The 17,528-nt window shown below is 41.3% G+C and overlaps 1 protein-coding gene across 1 annotated transcript in view; it reads right to left on the bottom strand.

Moving 5' to 3' along the window:
* sdk2b (sidekick cell adhesion molecule 2b) overlaps window positions 1-17,528 on the bottom strand; it is a 662,520-nt gene that overhangs the window by 329,888 nt on the left and 315,104 nt on the right. The gene's annotated exons all lie outside the window — the stretch shown is intronic.

Raw genomic sequence — 17,528 nt, 5'->3', positions numbered from 1 at the left:
TACATGCATTAAAATGACTGAGTTCTGAAAGAAATGAGAACCTGCAATTTACTAAAAGTTTGAGCAAGTTAGTGGCCTGCATACAGTATTGACAAGTGGGTTATGTCAGCAGAGAATGGCTAAAGCGAGGTGGGGGGGGGGGGAGGAGTGGGGGGAGCAAGTGGAACGGAAGGTAGACTTCCTCAAATGCTGCAAAAACCTTCTCCCCATCCCCCATGTCAGCCGGCAACTCATCTCCCTACTCACCCCTCTCCCTCCATGACCCCCTCAAGGCAGGGGCAGCAGACGGGAGACGTTGGGGCAGTGGGAGTCGTTAGCGGGGGCCGTTGAGGCAGCAGGAACCATTGGAGCTGGTGGCGGCCATCAGTGGCGGCCGGTGTGGACTAGGACAGTTTCAGCTGCATGGGTAGGGAAGATGGCCATTGACCTGCCATGTATTTATGATGGGTGGCGCTACAGCACCAGTCGCCCCCCCCACCTCCATCGGCTCTGGAGGACGCTACGAGACGCCTCTTGCTATGAATGGGACACTGGAGCAGCCTTTTTGGGCTGGTGTCTGAAAGGTAAGTTTTAAGTTTTAGATCAGCTCTTGTAGCCGGCCTCCAGGAGGCCTGACATGAAATGGCCCAATGAGAAGAGCCTGAGCAACCTTTAGCCTTCAAGCAGTCCTGTCAAGGTGCTTGGCCAAGAAATTTCTTTATTAATGGTTAATGTAGCATAGTGGATCACTGTTTGTGGAAATCCCTGAAAGATCGTGATCTTCAGTGAGGGTCAAATACCATTGTTGTCAGGTTTCCCGAGCAACATCACACGGAAATGAACCATGCCATTTTCAGTGTGGTGTTCTCCATTCATCTGTGGCATTCCCTCACAGCTGCTTCACACTCTGTAGTCAGCTCCTAAGTGGGAGCTTATCAATACTTGCACCATTCTTCCAGTTATGTGGGAGAAGTGCAATGATTGGAAGAGATCCTGTGAGTCTAATATTAATGGAATGCAAAGCATGGATGAGTTGGGAGTTACAGAAGATGGAGGACAGCACTGAACTCGTCATTTGCTGCATTCTATTGGCTGCAAATAATGATTCAAGAACACAGCTTTCAAACTTCATTGTCTCTTACATGAGCAGATGGTCTTGAGGTGAAACCATGGAATGGGAGCTGGTATTGGTGATTTATTGGAATGAGGTACTGAGAAAGATCAGCTCAACAGAGGCTCGGCATTTGAGATATAAATCTTTGAAGACAAGTTTTGAAATATCAATGTATTTGCAGAAAGACTGCATTGAGGAGCTGTTCTTCTTGTGGATGACAATGGAAGGTGTTCTGGAAACTGTACATTAGTCCAACTTGTATATGCGCAATTCCGAATCTGACACATGAATTGAAGGAAGGACAGTGATGTGCACTTTAGTCTGGCATTTTACTGAGTTTCACAATTACATGATCATCTCTCTGTAATAAAATATTCCTGTAAATTGCGAACAAAAACCTTCAATTCATTTTCCCCATGAGCTGATGTGTGGGTTTCAGAATTATTCATATTCTGTACTCGCCAATTTTGAGAATACACCAGCAGTAAGTTGCATGGTTGGCAATGCAGCAATCAGCTCTCATCTCAGTGCGAGCTGAATGACAATAGCTGCCTTTGCTCAAGTGACCCCCTACACTCTGAAAATAGCAGATTCTCACCATCAGGGTTCACAACAAATGCAAGTGGTGGCCACTTGCTAATCCTGGAAACCAAAGAAACACTCCACATGTGAGAACACTTTAAAAAGCCACATACAAAGCGTGAACACATTAGCAAAGCACCTGTCACAAACCGCAGTAATATGTCATAAAGTTAAGGCCATTTATGTGATTCCTTCATCCTGCAGAAAATAAAGTTTTGAATGAAAAGTAGTTTACTCTTAAGTTATCCCATGTGTGTTCCCATGAAGAGTATTCAGTATGTAAGATGGGACTGAAAGGCAGAATATTCACTAGTCCTCAGTCCTTCAAGAATCAGATTCCACATTTCAATTAATTTTTCATGGTATTCAAGTGGTATGCAACACCTGGCTAACTTTGTTTCAATGTACCTACTTAATGAATAATAAATACATGTATGCTGCAGATCAGGAAATGACTATATTCAATCTTCCAATTGATTCAAACCATGGCAATTGACCTCTGAATACTGGTCAGGAAGGGGAGAAATTGCTCATCTTTCAAATACAAGCTGGGCTTGTAATTGATTTCTATCTTGAAGATAAATAAGTTGTTGACAGCTACTGTCAAGTTTCAAATATAAATAATGCTTATTTGAGGGAGGTATTGATGGAACTGCAGGAATTTGCTGGAAATTGACCATAAGCAGAAATCAGCCATTCGGCCCCTCGAGTCTGCCCCACCATTCTAATCATGAGCTGATCCATTTTCCCACTCAGCCCCACTCCCTGGCCTTCTCCCCATAAACTTTGATGGCCTGGCTAATCAAGAACCTATCATTCTCTGTCTTAAATATACCCAATGACCTATCCTCCACCACTGCCTATGGCAACATATGACACAGATTTTATCACCCCCTGGCTGAAGAAATCCCTACGTATTTTCTGTTCTAAGTGGATGCTCTTCAATCCTCTTGACCTAGACTCTCCTAGCATGGGAAACAACCTTTCTACATCTACTCTCTTCATGCCATCAACATCCTAAATGTTTCAATGAGATCACCCCTTCATTATCCTAAATTCTTACAAGAATTTGCAGAGTTTCAGGTGAGGGGCTAGACATTCAATTGAAAGCCATGTATTCATGCTGCTGCATCTTGGGAAGATGTGCACAGGATACTCTCTGGACATTCAGGTGATGCCAGAATATGCCACACACTACCCTCATTCTTGCCAGTGTGGCCTCAGCTCCCAAATCCACCCAGGAGGCTGTGAGATATATTACCACCGTTCAGAGCATAGATACCCGACTTGCTCTGGGAAGCAGAAGGTCCATAATGTTCTGAACCACATTTTCCCCCAAACAATAAAAATATAAGTGAAAAACAGTTCTTGGTGCATGAGATGTCTCACAGATTATTTCAGATTTATTGTTAGAGTACATGCAAAACATCACCTAAAACCAGAGATTATTTTTTCCCCTGGGCGAGGCAGAATGGCCACTTATTGGTCATGCAAAAAAAAACTGTACACAATGTACACATGTAAATAAATAAATAAACATAAACAAACTGACTGGGAAGCACAGAGAGGAAAAAAAATAAAGTGCAAAAGTGGGATTCCTTTAATGAATCCCTGATTTAGTTTGTTGTTGAGGGGTCTGATGGTGGAGGGGGAGCAGCTGTTCCTGGACCTGGTGGTGCGAGTCTTGTGGCGCCTAGACCTCTGTCCTGATGGCAGCAGCGAGAACAGACTGTGTGCTGGGGGTGTGGATCCTTGATGATTGCTGCTGCTCTCCGATGGCAGCGTTCCCCCTCGATGTTCTCAATGATGGGGAGGGCTTTGACTCTGATGTCCTGGGCTGTGTCCACACCTTTTGCAGGGCTTTATGCTCTGGGGTATCAGTTTCCCCATACCAGGTCGTGATGCAGTCTGTCATCACACTTTTCCACCACATTATAAAAGGAAATTCATAGAAATAACACATATCCAAAATGGAAAACTCACCAGAAGCTAATATATTATCTTCACACCACCCCTCCCCAAAATAATATGTCAATATAAAAAATTGTTACTGAATAGCTCTTAGAATTTGCACTGTGGTTTGAAAGGGATTACTTAAGGTGGAATGTAAGTGGTTAAAAAAAGGTCGAGAACTACTGGACTAGGACCTTTAAGGGACAGAAGGCACTTGCATTCTTCTGGCAATTTTGTGGTAGGATTGGAGGGAGGTCAACAATTACTTGGAAGATACAAGTCCAGGTGAGGGAGAGGAAAAAAAACACCAACACAAAACAAACTGTGCTGCAAGTGCAAGGCCATGGAATAAAAGCAAATGGACGCAGGTTTCTTTCTAGAAAGATACAATTGAAAATGGGAAATAATGCCAACCTAGCATCAAACCTTGCTTTGAACACACTTCCAACAATGCATGTTGCTCCGGTAACTTTACAATAGAAGCACTAAAAAAGGCACAGAACTGATTTACAAGTAAGGTACAAGAAATGGATGATCATACTAGTTCTTTTCTTTCAATAAAGGAACATTTAAGGATGATCTAGAGCAGGGGTGTCAAACTCAAATTCACAGAGGGTGAAAATTAAAAACTTGGACTAAGTCGTGGGCCAAACTAAATATTTATTGAAAATTTCAACAACATCTGCATGTTTTCTCTTCTTTCAACAAATGTAATGTTAAACTTTTTCTTATTAAAATAAATGTTTAATAATAGTTTTGGTTAAACTCTTTCCAGAAGAAGCATTAACAAATGAGAAATAAAATATTCAATAAATAATATTTCTCTATAGCCTTTAAGCTCCTTTTAAATGTATTTTTTTTCACAAGCCAACAAGTCAAAAAAATAACAACTTGCTTCAATGAAAATCCAATCTTTCAACTATGAACAGTCCAAAGTTAACCAAAGAAAATATGAATCCAAGCTTAGCTTGCTACACTGTGATTTATTCTGATGCACCTGGGTCTAAACCAGATGCTTGGCATCTCTTCTTAGATGCAAGTTCATCTGGGGTCAGAGTTTGCCTCCCACCTGTCTTGAAAGGTCCTGTTTTCTGTCTTTCATGTGGCCATTTTTCGTAAGGGGTTTATTACATGTGAGTTGGGCGACAGGTCGCAGGTGCTAATGGAAGTAAAGAGAGGAGGTGGGGGCGATTAGCAGGCTGACACCAATGTGTTTGCAAAGCATTCTGGGATTTGTAGTATTAGCTGTGCATGCGCTATACTGGCGCGGCGGCCAGCGGGCCAGCTCTAATACATATTTGATATGATCTTGCGGGCCAAATATAATTATATCATGGGCCAAATTTGGCCCGCGGGCCTGAGTTTGACATGTGTGATCTAGAGGATTTAAAATTGCAAAGGCTTTTTGACATGTTGCATACAGGCAGAATATTTTAACTTATAACATTATTAATGGCCATCAATATAATATTTTCACTAATTAATCCAATGGAAAATTCAAAAGAAATGTCTTCATTCATAGTTTGGAGAGAAAGTGCAAAATAAAGCATAGATCATTACTTCACACTACAGGCCATTTGACCCTCAATGTTGTGCTAACCTATATATTTCTACCAAATAATATACTAAATCTTCCTACCCCATAACTCTCTATTTTCCTTTCATCCATCTGCCAAAGGGTCTCTTAAATGCCCCCAATGTTTCAGCCTCCCCCACCACCCCTGGCAATGCATTCCAGGCACCCACAACTCTCTGTGTAAAAAACTTACCCCTGATGTCTCTTCTAAACTTCCCTCCCTTCACTTTGTACTGATGTCCTCTGGTGTATTCTATTCCTGCTCTGGGAAAAAGGCACTAGCCGCTTATCTTATCTATACCTCTCATAATCTTGTAAACCTCTATTAAGCCACCTCTCATCCTTCTTTGCTCAAAAGAGAAAAGTCCTAGCTCTGTTAACCTTGCCTCATAAAAATTATTTTCCAATCCAGGCAACATCCTAGTAAATCTCTTCTGCATTCTCTTCATATCCTTCCTAGAATGAGATGACCAGAACTGAACACAATACTCTAAATGTGGTCTCACCAGAGATTTGTAGAGCTCCATCATGACCTTTTGACTCTTGAACTCAATCCCTTGACAAATCAAGCCCAGTATTCCATAGGCCTTCTTAACTATCCTATCAACCTGCGAACCTGACCATTAACTCAGTACTTATCTTTCTGGTTTGATCTTCCAAAATGCATCACCTCACACTTATCCAGATTAAAATCCATCTCTGCATCATATCTATATCCTTTTGTAAGTTAATGACAACCTTCAACACTTTCTACAAGTTCTCCAAACTTTGTATCATCTGCAAACTTACTCACCCATCCTTCCACTTCTTCATCTAGAACAGGTCATTTATAAAAATCACAAAGAGGCCCCAGAAACAGATCAGTGCAGAACTCCACTAGTCAATGACCTCCCGGCTGAATATTTTCTGTCCACTATGACACTCTGCTTTCTACAAACAAGCCAATTTTTAATCCACACAGTCAAGGTTCCATGGATCCTATGCCTCATGACTTTCTGAATGAGTCTCTCATGGGGGACCTTGTCAAATGTCTTGTTAAAATCCATGTAGACCACATCTACCACTCTCCCTCATCAATTCCTTTTGGTACCTCCTCAAAAACTTAATTAGGTTCTTGAGGCACAATCTTTCCCTCACAAAGCCATGCGGACTATTCCTGAGTAGACTGTTCTTCTCCAAATGCTCATAAATCTTGTCCTTAAGCATTCTCTCTAATAGTTTGCCCACCACTGACACAAGACTCACCGGTCTATAATTCCCAGGGTTCTCCCTATAACCTTTTTTAAACAAGGGGACTGAATTTTCCATTCTACAATCCTCCAGTACCCTCCACTTGTGGCCAAGGAGGATGCAAAGATCATAGCCAATACCCCAGCTATCTCTTCCCTCTCTTCCCACAAGAACCAGGGGTATATCCCCTCTGGCCAGAAGATCCAGCACTTCTTCTCTTCTCATCTCAATATCATCCAGCACACAAGCCTGTTCTATTCCAACCTCACTTTGATCAAGGCCCTGTCGACTCAGCTGTAATGCAGTATGAAATCTTGGACCCCAACTACCGCGTTCTAACGAGATTTAGGAGACAAAAACAGGCTCATGAGCATTATATGGTAGCCAGGAAGGAAGTTAAAAAGGATTTAGGAGGGATCAAAGGTGGCATGAGAAGGCCTTGGCAAGTGGGATTAAGGTGAACCCCAAGGCGTTCTATGTGTGCATAAAGAACAGAAGTGTGACGTGAATGAAAGTGGGGCCGCTTAAGGATAAAGGAGGCAATGTGGCCTGAAGGTGTAGGTGGTTGGGGAGGTTCCCTTAGTATTCACCACATAAAACAGTAGTTCTCAACCTTTTTCTTTCTACTTACGTACCACCTTAAGCAATCCCTTGTTAATCAGAGCGTACCGATGGCATAAGGAATACTTAAAGTGGTATGTGAGTGCCAGTCAATATCAGGGAAGTTGAAGTCTCCCATAACAACAACCCTGTAATTTCTCAACCATTCCAAAATCTACCTACTTATCTGTTCCTCAATGTCCCGAGGGCTATTTGTGGGCCAAAAGACTACTTCCAGTACAGTGATTCCTATTTCTGACTTCCACCTCCCTTTCTATAGCCACGATACTATCCCTGACCAGTAATGCGACTCCATCCTTCTCCCTTACCTCCCATTCAATTCCTTTTAAAATGCCTATAGCCCGGTGCCTACATCAGCCAATCCTGTCCTTCCACCAGCCAAATCTTTGTAATGGCAAAAACATCATAGTTCCACGTCCTGATCCATGATCTGTTTTCATTTTTTTCGTAATACTCTTTGCATTGAAATATAAACATTTCAAACCCTTCAACTTTCTGCATTTATGCTCCTTCCCCTGCCTGTCCTTCCCTACAACCCCACAAGAGACTGTATCAAGCTTTCCACCTTCTGCACTATTCTCTGCTCTCGCATCCTGGTTCCCACCCCGCTGCCAAACTAGTTTAAACCCTCCCCAACAGCTTTAGCAAACCTGCCTGCCAGGATATTGATTTCTCTCCAGTTCACGTGTCTATAATTTAAAGGTTCCAGGAGTGAGTGGCTGTCATTCATTCTCAATGGGGACCATGTGTTCAGGAAACAAAACCAAGGACAGCTGCCAATCTTCTAACCACCTGAAACCATAGCCAATCAGGTTGTGGAGAAGGATTTTACAATGAATGCAAATTGGCATTAAGTTATGTAGCCATTTGAAATTGAGCTTCCTGGTGTTGCAATAGTGCACCGTGTTTAGATTTTCTTAATCAAAAATAGACTTTATTCACAACAAATTTACAAAAGGAAAATCATTCAAAGTCTCTTCTCACTTTTAGTTTTGTATCCATACATTTCCATTACTGTACATTGTTACATTCATTTCTACTTACATCAAACATTTTATTTCCACTCACACACCAACTTAAGTAACCCCTATGCCATAGGTGCTCTGTGATTAGTAAGCGATTGCTTAAGGTGGTGTGTAAGTGGAAAGAAAAAATGTTTGAAAACCACTATTTTAATCAGACCTAATCAGACGTGCACCCCGACCTTTTTGAACAGATCAGACATTCCCCAGAAGAGATCCCAAAGATCCACAAATCTGAACCCCTCCATCCTGCACCAACACTTCAGCGACACCATTCATCTGCCACAACTTCCTATTCCTATCCTCACTGGCGCATGGCACAAGCAGCAATCCCAAGATTACCACCCTTGATGTCCTGCTTTTCAGCTTCCTTTCTAACTTCCTATATTTCCTCTTTAGGACCTCCTCCCTACTAACTATGTGGACTACGTTCCTGATCCTGGCACCTGGGAGGGTCTTGATCTTGTTCACAGAACCTCCTATCTGTTCACCTATCAAATCCCCGATCACTATTGCTTCTCTTCCCTTTGCTTCTGAGCGAAAGGCCAGACTCTGTGCTGGAGAACTCATCACTACAACTTATCCCTGGTATATCATCTCCCCCAACAGTATCCAAAACGGCATACTTATTGTTGAGGGGAACGCCCACAGAGGTTGAAACACCACCATAGGCTGTCGATGAAGGTAAACAGGGTAGATTTTTCAGAAACACAAGAGGGAGAAAGAAGCAGAGGGCAGAGCCAACAGAGATTAAAACAACCATCATAGAAGAAATAACCAACGTCCGGAGATGGCTACACTCAAGGATACTTGATGGACTGTAAAGTTATCTGAGAATGTTAACTGGAAGCAAGGAAATTGGTAATGACTTAACCAAAGAAATTAATTTTCAGGATTGATTGAATGAATCAGGAATCGATATGAGAAACCATTGACGGCAATTAAGGCTCTTGGAAATAAACATAACTACAGGCTGGAACCAGACCAGCATAAGTTCAGAGATAAAGCCCTAATGTAATATTCTTTCAGCTTTACGAAGCAGAAACCACATTTGGAAATTAGCTCACTTTAATGTATCCAAGGTATTAGAGGTCAAATAAATTGGACCATGCCCAGTGGGCCCATTCTAAGCTATCTCTAATAGCAATTGGGCAGAAAAAACATCTGTTACTGAGGTAAAATAGATAATTGGAGGCTAAGATTAAATAGAGAAATACCCAGGTATCAGTTCCATCTGTGCATGAACCAGCAGGAACATTTATCTCCATGTTTGTCAGTACATTAAATGGCTAAATATCACTAATAAGGATCCTTCAGAATTAGTGAAGTAGAAAATGGAGGTGATTCATCGCAATGATCAGCCCAGAACAAGGGACAAAGATGGATGAAAAGCATTGGCTATAGATTGGTCTATCAATGTGGTACCTTCTTGGAGAACAGAAGGAATGGGGGCGTGAGTCTTGGAAATAGGATTTAACTCTTTACCAGACCTTCCAACAGCACAGGAACCCAGGAAGCAGCGAGACCTTCCCTCTGACACTCACAAGGAGAGGGCCTGGGAAAGTAAAGCCCCTTTCACACTTGCATCCCAGTAAAACGTTCGTTCAGTGTCCTGGGATAGGAATGGGGGTTTGGCCTTTCACACTAGACTACTCCTAACCGGGACACTGAACGCTTTCACACTTGCAAGGGTTTATCCCCGGCATTTGGTCTATTCTACCTTTAATAGGAAGTGCCTGCAATGCACTTACCCATTTCACACTTGCCTGATTGCAACGCCGGCATCTACAGATGCCAGGGATTGCACTGGGGTCGAGGCCGGCAATCCCCGGCGTGAGATGACGTCATCTGACACTGGTGTTGAGCGGATTTTACTTTCACACTTGGCTAAAGGCTGATTGGCGTTTGATTCCTGGGATCACTGGCAAGTGTGAATGCTTACATGTTATCTCAGCAATTAAGAGCTTGAATAAATCTCTTCATCATTTGTTTCTTATGCCATTATCAATGATGTTTCCCTAACATAAATGGAAATTCAGCACAAAAAGATTTCAATGAGGATAGGCGAGAGGAACCCAGCAAAGATGGTTTGAGCCATGTATGCTGCATAATCCAACGTTATACTTTAGCAAGCAACTTTGAAAGGAACCAGTCAAAACAAAGAACCTGGAGCTTACTCTGGCAGTCAGAATGCATCACTTTCTCGTGAGACTTGCCACTTTTCAATCAATAAATCTAAACACAGACTTTCAAAAAAATCATTCTAAAACAGGGATAGAAGAATGATATATGAGAAGTAGGCCATTCAGCCCATCACATCCACCCTGCCATCTCATGAGTGGATCCATTCTCCTACTCAGACCCACTCGCCTGACCTCCCCTTAACTTTTCATACCCTGACTATTCAGATACATATCAATCTCTGCCTTAAGTAGACTCAATGATGGCCTCCACAGTTGCAGGGGTAGTAAATTCCAGAGATTTACCATTCTCTGCAGAAAGAGATACCTCTGCGTCTGTGTTTTAAATGAGTGCCCTTCAATCCTGAAGTTGTGCCCTCTTGTCCTAGACTCCCCGACCATGGGAAACAACTTGCCACATTTACTCTGTTATGGCCTTTCAATATTCAAAATTCTTCTGAGGTTCTCCCCTCATTCTACTGAACTCCAAGGAGTACAGTCCAAGAGCCATTAAAAGTTCCTCATATGCCAATCCTTCATTCTTGTGAAGAAATCATCAAGACTTGTACATGCTTCAGTGAAATATACATGTGTATATTTATGCTCGTAATCTTTCAACATAAACAAAAACATGATGAAATATATTCCCTCTCCAAACATTAAACTTTAAATGTCATTGATCAATAACTCAAAATTCATTCAAACTCCTTTGCCGGCTTAACTAATGATATAAAATGTCCTGCGTTACACGTGGTGACTGTAAAATTCATTCTCAACAACCTTCTGGCTGAGAAGTGATTCTCAGTTTAATTTTTGAGGGCTTTGAGTTGCTAATTGCTGAGGAAGCCCACCCAACAATTAACCCTGGCAGCTCTTTAAAGGTTCCAGGAGTGAGTGGCTGTCATTCATTCTCAATGGGGACCATGTGTTCAGGAAACAAAACCAAGGACAGCTGCCAATCTTCTAACCACCTGAAACCATAGCCAATCAGGTTGTGGAGAAGGATTTTACAATGAATGCAAATTGGCATTAAGTTATGTAGCCATTTGAAATTGAGCTTCCTGGTGTTGCAATAGTGCACCGTGTTTAGATTTTCTTAATCAAAAATAGACTTTATTCACAACAAATTTACAAAAGGAAAATCATTCAAAGTCTCTTCTCACTTTTAGTTTTGTATCCATACATTTCCATTACTGTACATTGTTACATTCATTTCTACTTACATCAAACATTTTATTTCCACTCACACACCAACTTAAGTAACCCCTATGCCATAGGTGCTCTGTGATTAGTAAGCGATTGCTTAAGGTGGTGTGTAAGTGGAAAGAAAAAATGTTTGAAAACCACTATTTTAATCAGACCTAATTGACTTGTTATGTTCAGGGTTTCATAACTCCAAAGGATATGACAATTTTTCTCAAAGAAAATATTTCAGTAACAATCTAGAGCAGTAGTTCTCAACCTTTTTTTCCAACTCACATACCTGAATAATCCCTTACTAATCACAGAGCACCTAAGGCACCTTCAGGAGGTTTGTGAGTGGGAAAAAAAAGTTTGAAAACCACTGAATCATGACCTCCACTGTGGCATCTTGACCTTATTCTCCCCTTTGTTATTTGAGGGGATTTCCCTCAGTCTCAGCCTCTCAATGTCAGGTAAAGGAAGAAATCTAGACTGTGGTCCTTCCCCACAGCACCTTGCATTGGCTGCCCCAACCCTTGATGCGTCCCTCAGCACGTACTCCTGCAACCTGGAAATATGCCAGTCGGCAGCATATTCACACCGACATATCCGATCAACAGGCAGACTGAGTTGATGCTCTTCCAGCACTTCTGGATGTCTGACTCTGTGTGCACAATTCATGGAAATAAGCAACAGTTATAAATTAATTTTATATCGCACTTCCCAAAATCTGGAGATTTTGCATTATTGAGCAACAGTAGCAGTTGGGAAACAAGTCTGTGAACCCTCTCTCAATGCACCACAACAGATTAGGATTGCCCACCACAAAGACCAGAGGAGCAATGATTTAACCATGTCTTCTAGCATAACAAATACAGCTGTCTCCTGCTGAGGAGAAATCTCAAGAAACTCAAAAATACTTTGCAACCTTGAATGATGGCCAATTCCCTAGAACTATCCTTCACTCCTGACAGTCTGTTCCTTTTTCACATCCTGGTTAGCCTAACACCAAAGACAGGTCAAAATATCAGAGCAACACCAGAAAAAGAAGCACTGAGATAACCCTAACAGGGCAGGAAAGTGTTGAGGTTCACCCCACATCAAAAGTTTTAACAAAATGGAAGAAGCATTGATGGATGGAGACATATAAGGGGATAAAATGGAACTCAATCAGCACTCCTGAACATGTATTTGCATACATTTGCCCTGATTGAATGGTAGGACTCAACGTGCTAAGGTCAATACATCCAGTGGCAGTTACTCCATATGTTCAGCCTTGGTGATCAAAGATGTGTTATTCCCGCTATCCTTCAAAGATGGTAGTGGAAGACAATAAAAAAAGCCACGTTAAAGGTAAATGTCATTCTGGTTGAGATGAATGAGAATGTTCAGTGCAGAAGCAGGAACGTATCATTGTTTTTTTTTACAAAACTGTTGATATCACAGTTGGAATAATGTGTGCAGTTCTGGGTGCATTATATTTGAGCCGTGAAATTAGCTGACTGAAACTCCAGTTATGAAAAAGGATCTACGCAAGACTCAGTATTTTGAGGTAAAAAGATCAAAGGAACACACGACAGATATGTGTAAATGATTTTTAAAAAACAGCTTTGAATAAAGTCTTGCATCCTGACAGGAACAGTGCTAAACAACATAAACAAAATATCACAGCTTTAAATGGTGACAGGGACAGGGGAACCTGGATGAATGTGTCCATAAATCGGGTTGCTTGGAATTAAGAGTTCTTCAGCATGAAAGCAGGCTACTTAGTCCATCTTGTCCATGCTGACCAAACTAGTCCCATTTGTCTGTGTTCGGCCCAAATCCCTCTAAACCTTTCCAATGCATCTACCTGCCTCAACATACTTTGCTTGTGACAATTATCCCTGCTTCTACTACTGTACTTCCTCCGGCAGCTCCTTCCATGTATCCACCACCTTCCTTGGGAAGAAAGTGCATGTCAGGTCTTTAAAATCTTTCTCCTCTCTCCTTAAATCTATGCTCTAGTTTTTGATTCACCTACTTTGGTAAAAGGCAATGTCAATTTACCTTATCAATATGCCTCATGATTTCATGAACCTCTATCTAAATTCCCCCCTTAGTCTCCTATGCTGCAGGCTGTCCTTATAATTCCAGCCCCACCTGTCCCGGGGCACATTCTTATGAATCACTCCTGCACCCTTCCCAGCTTTATAATATCCATGGTATACTTGGGTGACGAAAACTATGCACAAGACTCCGAGTGAAGTCTCACTCAAGTCATTTATAGTTGCAGCAAGACTTCCCTGCTCCTGTATGCAATGCTCTGATTGGTGAAGCAAGCATCCCAAATGACTTCCTCACCTTGTATTTACCTGCATGGAACTATGTTTCTGTACTGTCAAGGCTCTTTCATCAACAAACTGTCTCCTGGGTCTTACCGATCAATCGCCTGTTCAAGCCGTGCCCTGATTTAACCAATCTCCACCCGCCATTTCTTGCTCCACTTTCCCAGTTCATCAAGATTCTGTTGTAATTCTTCACTTTCAACTATGGCACCAGTAAGTCACCAATATGCTACCAATAAGTACACCAATTTTTGTGCCATCAGCAAACTTCCTAATCATGCTAATTACAATAAAACCATTTTTATTGGAATTCAAGCAACCATCAAAAATATTGAGTAATAAATGGGTAAAATTGGTGCACCTCACTGTTCACACAACATGCAACATCAGGCAACCAGAAAATACTCATCCGCCATCTACCAATCCCCATAGGTACCAGTTACCAGGGTAGTTACTATACATTGTCATCCGAGTTGTTGATCCCTGCGCCAAACCACTGATCACAGGCCTCCCAGCTGAATCACAACCCACAATGACCATTCTCTAGACGCTACCACCAAGCCAATTCTGTATCCAATTAGCCAGCTCATCCTGGATTGTATACGATCTGACCTTCTGGATCAACGGATCACACAGGATCTTGTCATAGCTCCTGCTAAATTCTACAGTATATGCAAGTGTCTTCCACCCTACCCTCATCAATCTTCTTGGTCATCTTTTGAAAAAATTCAAATAAGTGTGAGTCACAATTTCCTATGTGTAGTCTACATTGACTATCTCTAATTAGTCCTTGCCTTCCCAAATGTAAATGGATCTCTCAAAATCTTCCCCAGTAACTTTCCCATGACTGACATGAAGCTAGAGTTCCCTGGCTTCCAGCCTTTTTAAAAATAAAGGCACAACATTAACGACCTGTAGAGTGCAAACAAAAAGGGATCCTGGGGCAGAGAACAGAGCATACAAGTTGGAATCAGCTGGATTCTTGTGTCCAATTCTAGTTATTCAACAAAAGGAAAGGTCCTGAAACGGGCAAAGATAGATTCAGTAGGATGATCCTGGAATGATAGATTTTATCTATTATGTAGTTGGTTACACTGCTACAGCTGATGTGTTCTCCTTACAGCAAAGGTTGAAGGGAGATTTGATGGTGCTGGATAAGATCCAGTTTAGTTTAGAGAAAGGCTGTTCCCATTACCGGATAGTTCAAGAGCCCATAAATGTAAAATTTCAGCAAAAGGATAGAAGGGGATTTGAGATGTTGCAGTGATGAAAATAGGGTCAATCTCAGGCTTTCAAAAATGTACTTGATAGCAATGATGGGAGAGTAATATGCAAGGGCTACATGAAGAGGATGCAGCTGTTAGGATAGCTCTTCTTCAAACTAGTAGACCCTTGATGGGATGAACAGCCTCTTTTGTGCTATAACAATTCAATAGTTTCATGAAGAATAATTATACTGATTGCTATAACATTACATCCACGTACAGTAAAATCCCCATTATCCAGAATTCAAGCGGCCAGCAAACAAATGACAAAAAATTATGGAAAATAAATACGAAAGTTTAAAACTTTCACCCTTAGTGGTCAGTTTGCCAATCTCAAGTAACTGAAAAATTAACTTACCCGGCATCCACCAATCCCCATGAGCTGGATTTCGGGGGTTTTACTGGATTTAAGAATATCATGAGAGAAGGGAATCATGTCAACATTTATTAGTAAATGCTCAATGAAATAGAGACTAATATTTAAGTGGAACTAGTTAAATATTAAAAAAAGAAATAGTAAGGGAAATTAAATGAGACTCAATTATGTGATATAGAGAATTTAGGTTAAAAAGACTTAAGTTAAAATGTGATGATTAATCATAAACAGGGAAGCCAGAACGGACAGAGAGTTTACTAGCAGTCAAGGACAGAAGGAGCTGCTGAATATGTTTTTTTAAACCTATCTTTTCATGGTCATAGTGAGAGACATGCAGGAGACAAAGGATTGATAAGAAGTGTGAGAAACAGAATTCAGTGAATGTAGAGTTCACAGCGTACGTAACGAACGTGATAATTAATAATGCAGTTATACTTAGAATGTTTTTGTAATACTAACCAATTAAAACAGTATTAATAAGAAGGGGAAGGGCAAATAATGAAGGTATAAAAATCAATGCACTGTATGTATCGGGGCTTAACTGGTGAGAAACCAGTTAAGTCCAACTCTGCAGACTTGTAAATAAAGCTTGTCGTGTCATCAGTTTTAAAGAGACTCATGTGTGAGAAGTTTTATTTCTGACAAATTAGTCCAAACCTTTCACTGGACCTTGGTGTCTAGTGCTGTAATATTTCTGAGTTTAAGCTTCAAAGGACAAATAAAGACAAATTAGGTGATTATATAAAAATGTCAAAAAAACAGCGGTCATACTGTTTCTGTAGTGTCCCATTTCCCTTTATAACTCAGGTGTGGGTTGGTGCTTCAGATAATGTAATACTTGCTGCACTAGGGTAAAGTCTAAATTATGCAATCATATCATGGTATGGTGCCTGAAGCAAAAGTGAAGTGGTCTGCAAACTGGTTAATCACGAGTAGGATAAATTTACGTAAATTTGCAACAAAAAGAAATAGCAAAAATGGCAGACCCTTCAAAATAAAACTGTTAACAGTCATTGAAAACTATCTGCTTCCTTTCACCTTTGACTCAAGAAGAGTACACCAGTTCAATAGAACTATTTTAAAGTGCACTGAACTAGATCAATTCAGATCAATCCAAACTGCAGGTGTCTTGTTGGTCTGTCACATTTCAGCAGTAGGGTTTCTTGGAAGCAGAAGTTCCAGTAGCAACAGTATCTGGCAGAAAGTCACTAAAAGCCTACACAGGAGAGCCCTGGAAACTGAAGGTAGCAGTTAGTCCCAGAAGGACACGGGCCATCAATAGGAACAAAAAAATGTGATGTACCTGGTGTGATTTCCAGAATCTTAATTCTCAGAAAACAAACATTTAACAAAATGAAACATAACTCTGTACTTGTAGATTATTGACTAATAGACCTAGTGGTACAGTTTTCAGAAAGTGGCAACATTAATAGGACAGTAAAGAAGGCATTTGGTATGCTTGCCTTCAGTTGTTAATGTTACAGCTGGGCAAGATGTTGGTGAAACTGAACTTGGAGCATGAAATAAAACACAATAGTCAGATTGAAGTAAAAACACAAGCTGGAGAACCTCATCTGGTCAAACAGAGGACTTTATAGAGGGGAGAGAGAGAGAGAGAGAGAGAGAGAGAGAGAGAGAGAGAGAGAGAGAGAGAGAGAGAGAGAGAGAGAGAGAGAGAGAGTGTAGGTTTGAGCCCTTAATCAAGGTATGAAAAAATGTCAGGGTGCCCGAACAAAATGGTGGGGGGGGGGGAGGGCAGGGGAGGAGCACAGACCCAAAGGAAGGAGGTAAGAGGTGGACAAGGGAGTTGTTCTAGTGAACCGGTGCGGACTTGAAAGGCCAACATGGCCTGTTTCTGCTCCGTAAATGGTTATATGGTTATATGGAGGGAGGTTCCACCAGCAAACAAGGGGAGGAGAGATGGTTCTGTGACCAAAGTGGGAAGGGGGTGGAGACAAAGGAAAAGAGAAGGAAGGGAGAATGGAGAGCAAGAACAAACCAGAGAAGTCGATGTTAATGCCATTTGGTTAGAGAGTGCCCAGAGAGAAAAAGAAGTGTTGTTCCTCCAAATTACAAGTGGTCTTGGTGGGATAGTTTATGACTTGTGAGCATGGGAGTGGT

This window comes from Narcine bancroftii, chromosome 3, assembly GCF_036971445.1.
Source record: "Narcine bancroftii isolate sNarBan1 chromosome 3, sNarBan1.hap1, whole genome shotgun sequence".
Lineage (NCBI taxonomy): Eukaryota > Metazoa > Chordata > Chondrichthyes > Torpediniformes > Narcinidae > Narcine > Narcine bancroftii.
Note: the sequence above shows the minus strand (reverse complement) of the source record. Positions and strands in the feature narration are given on the sequence as shown.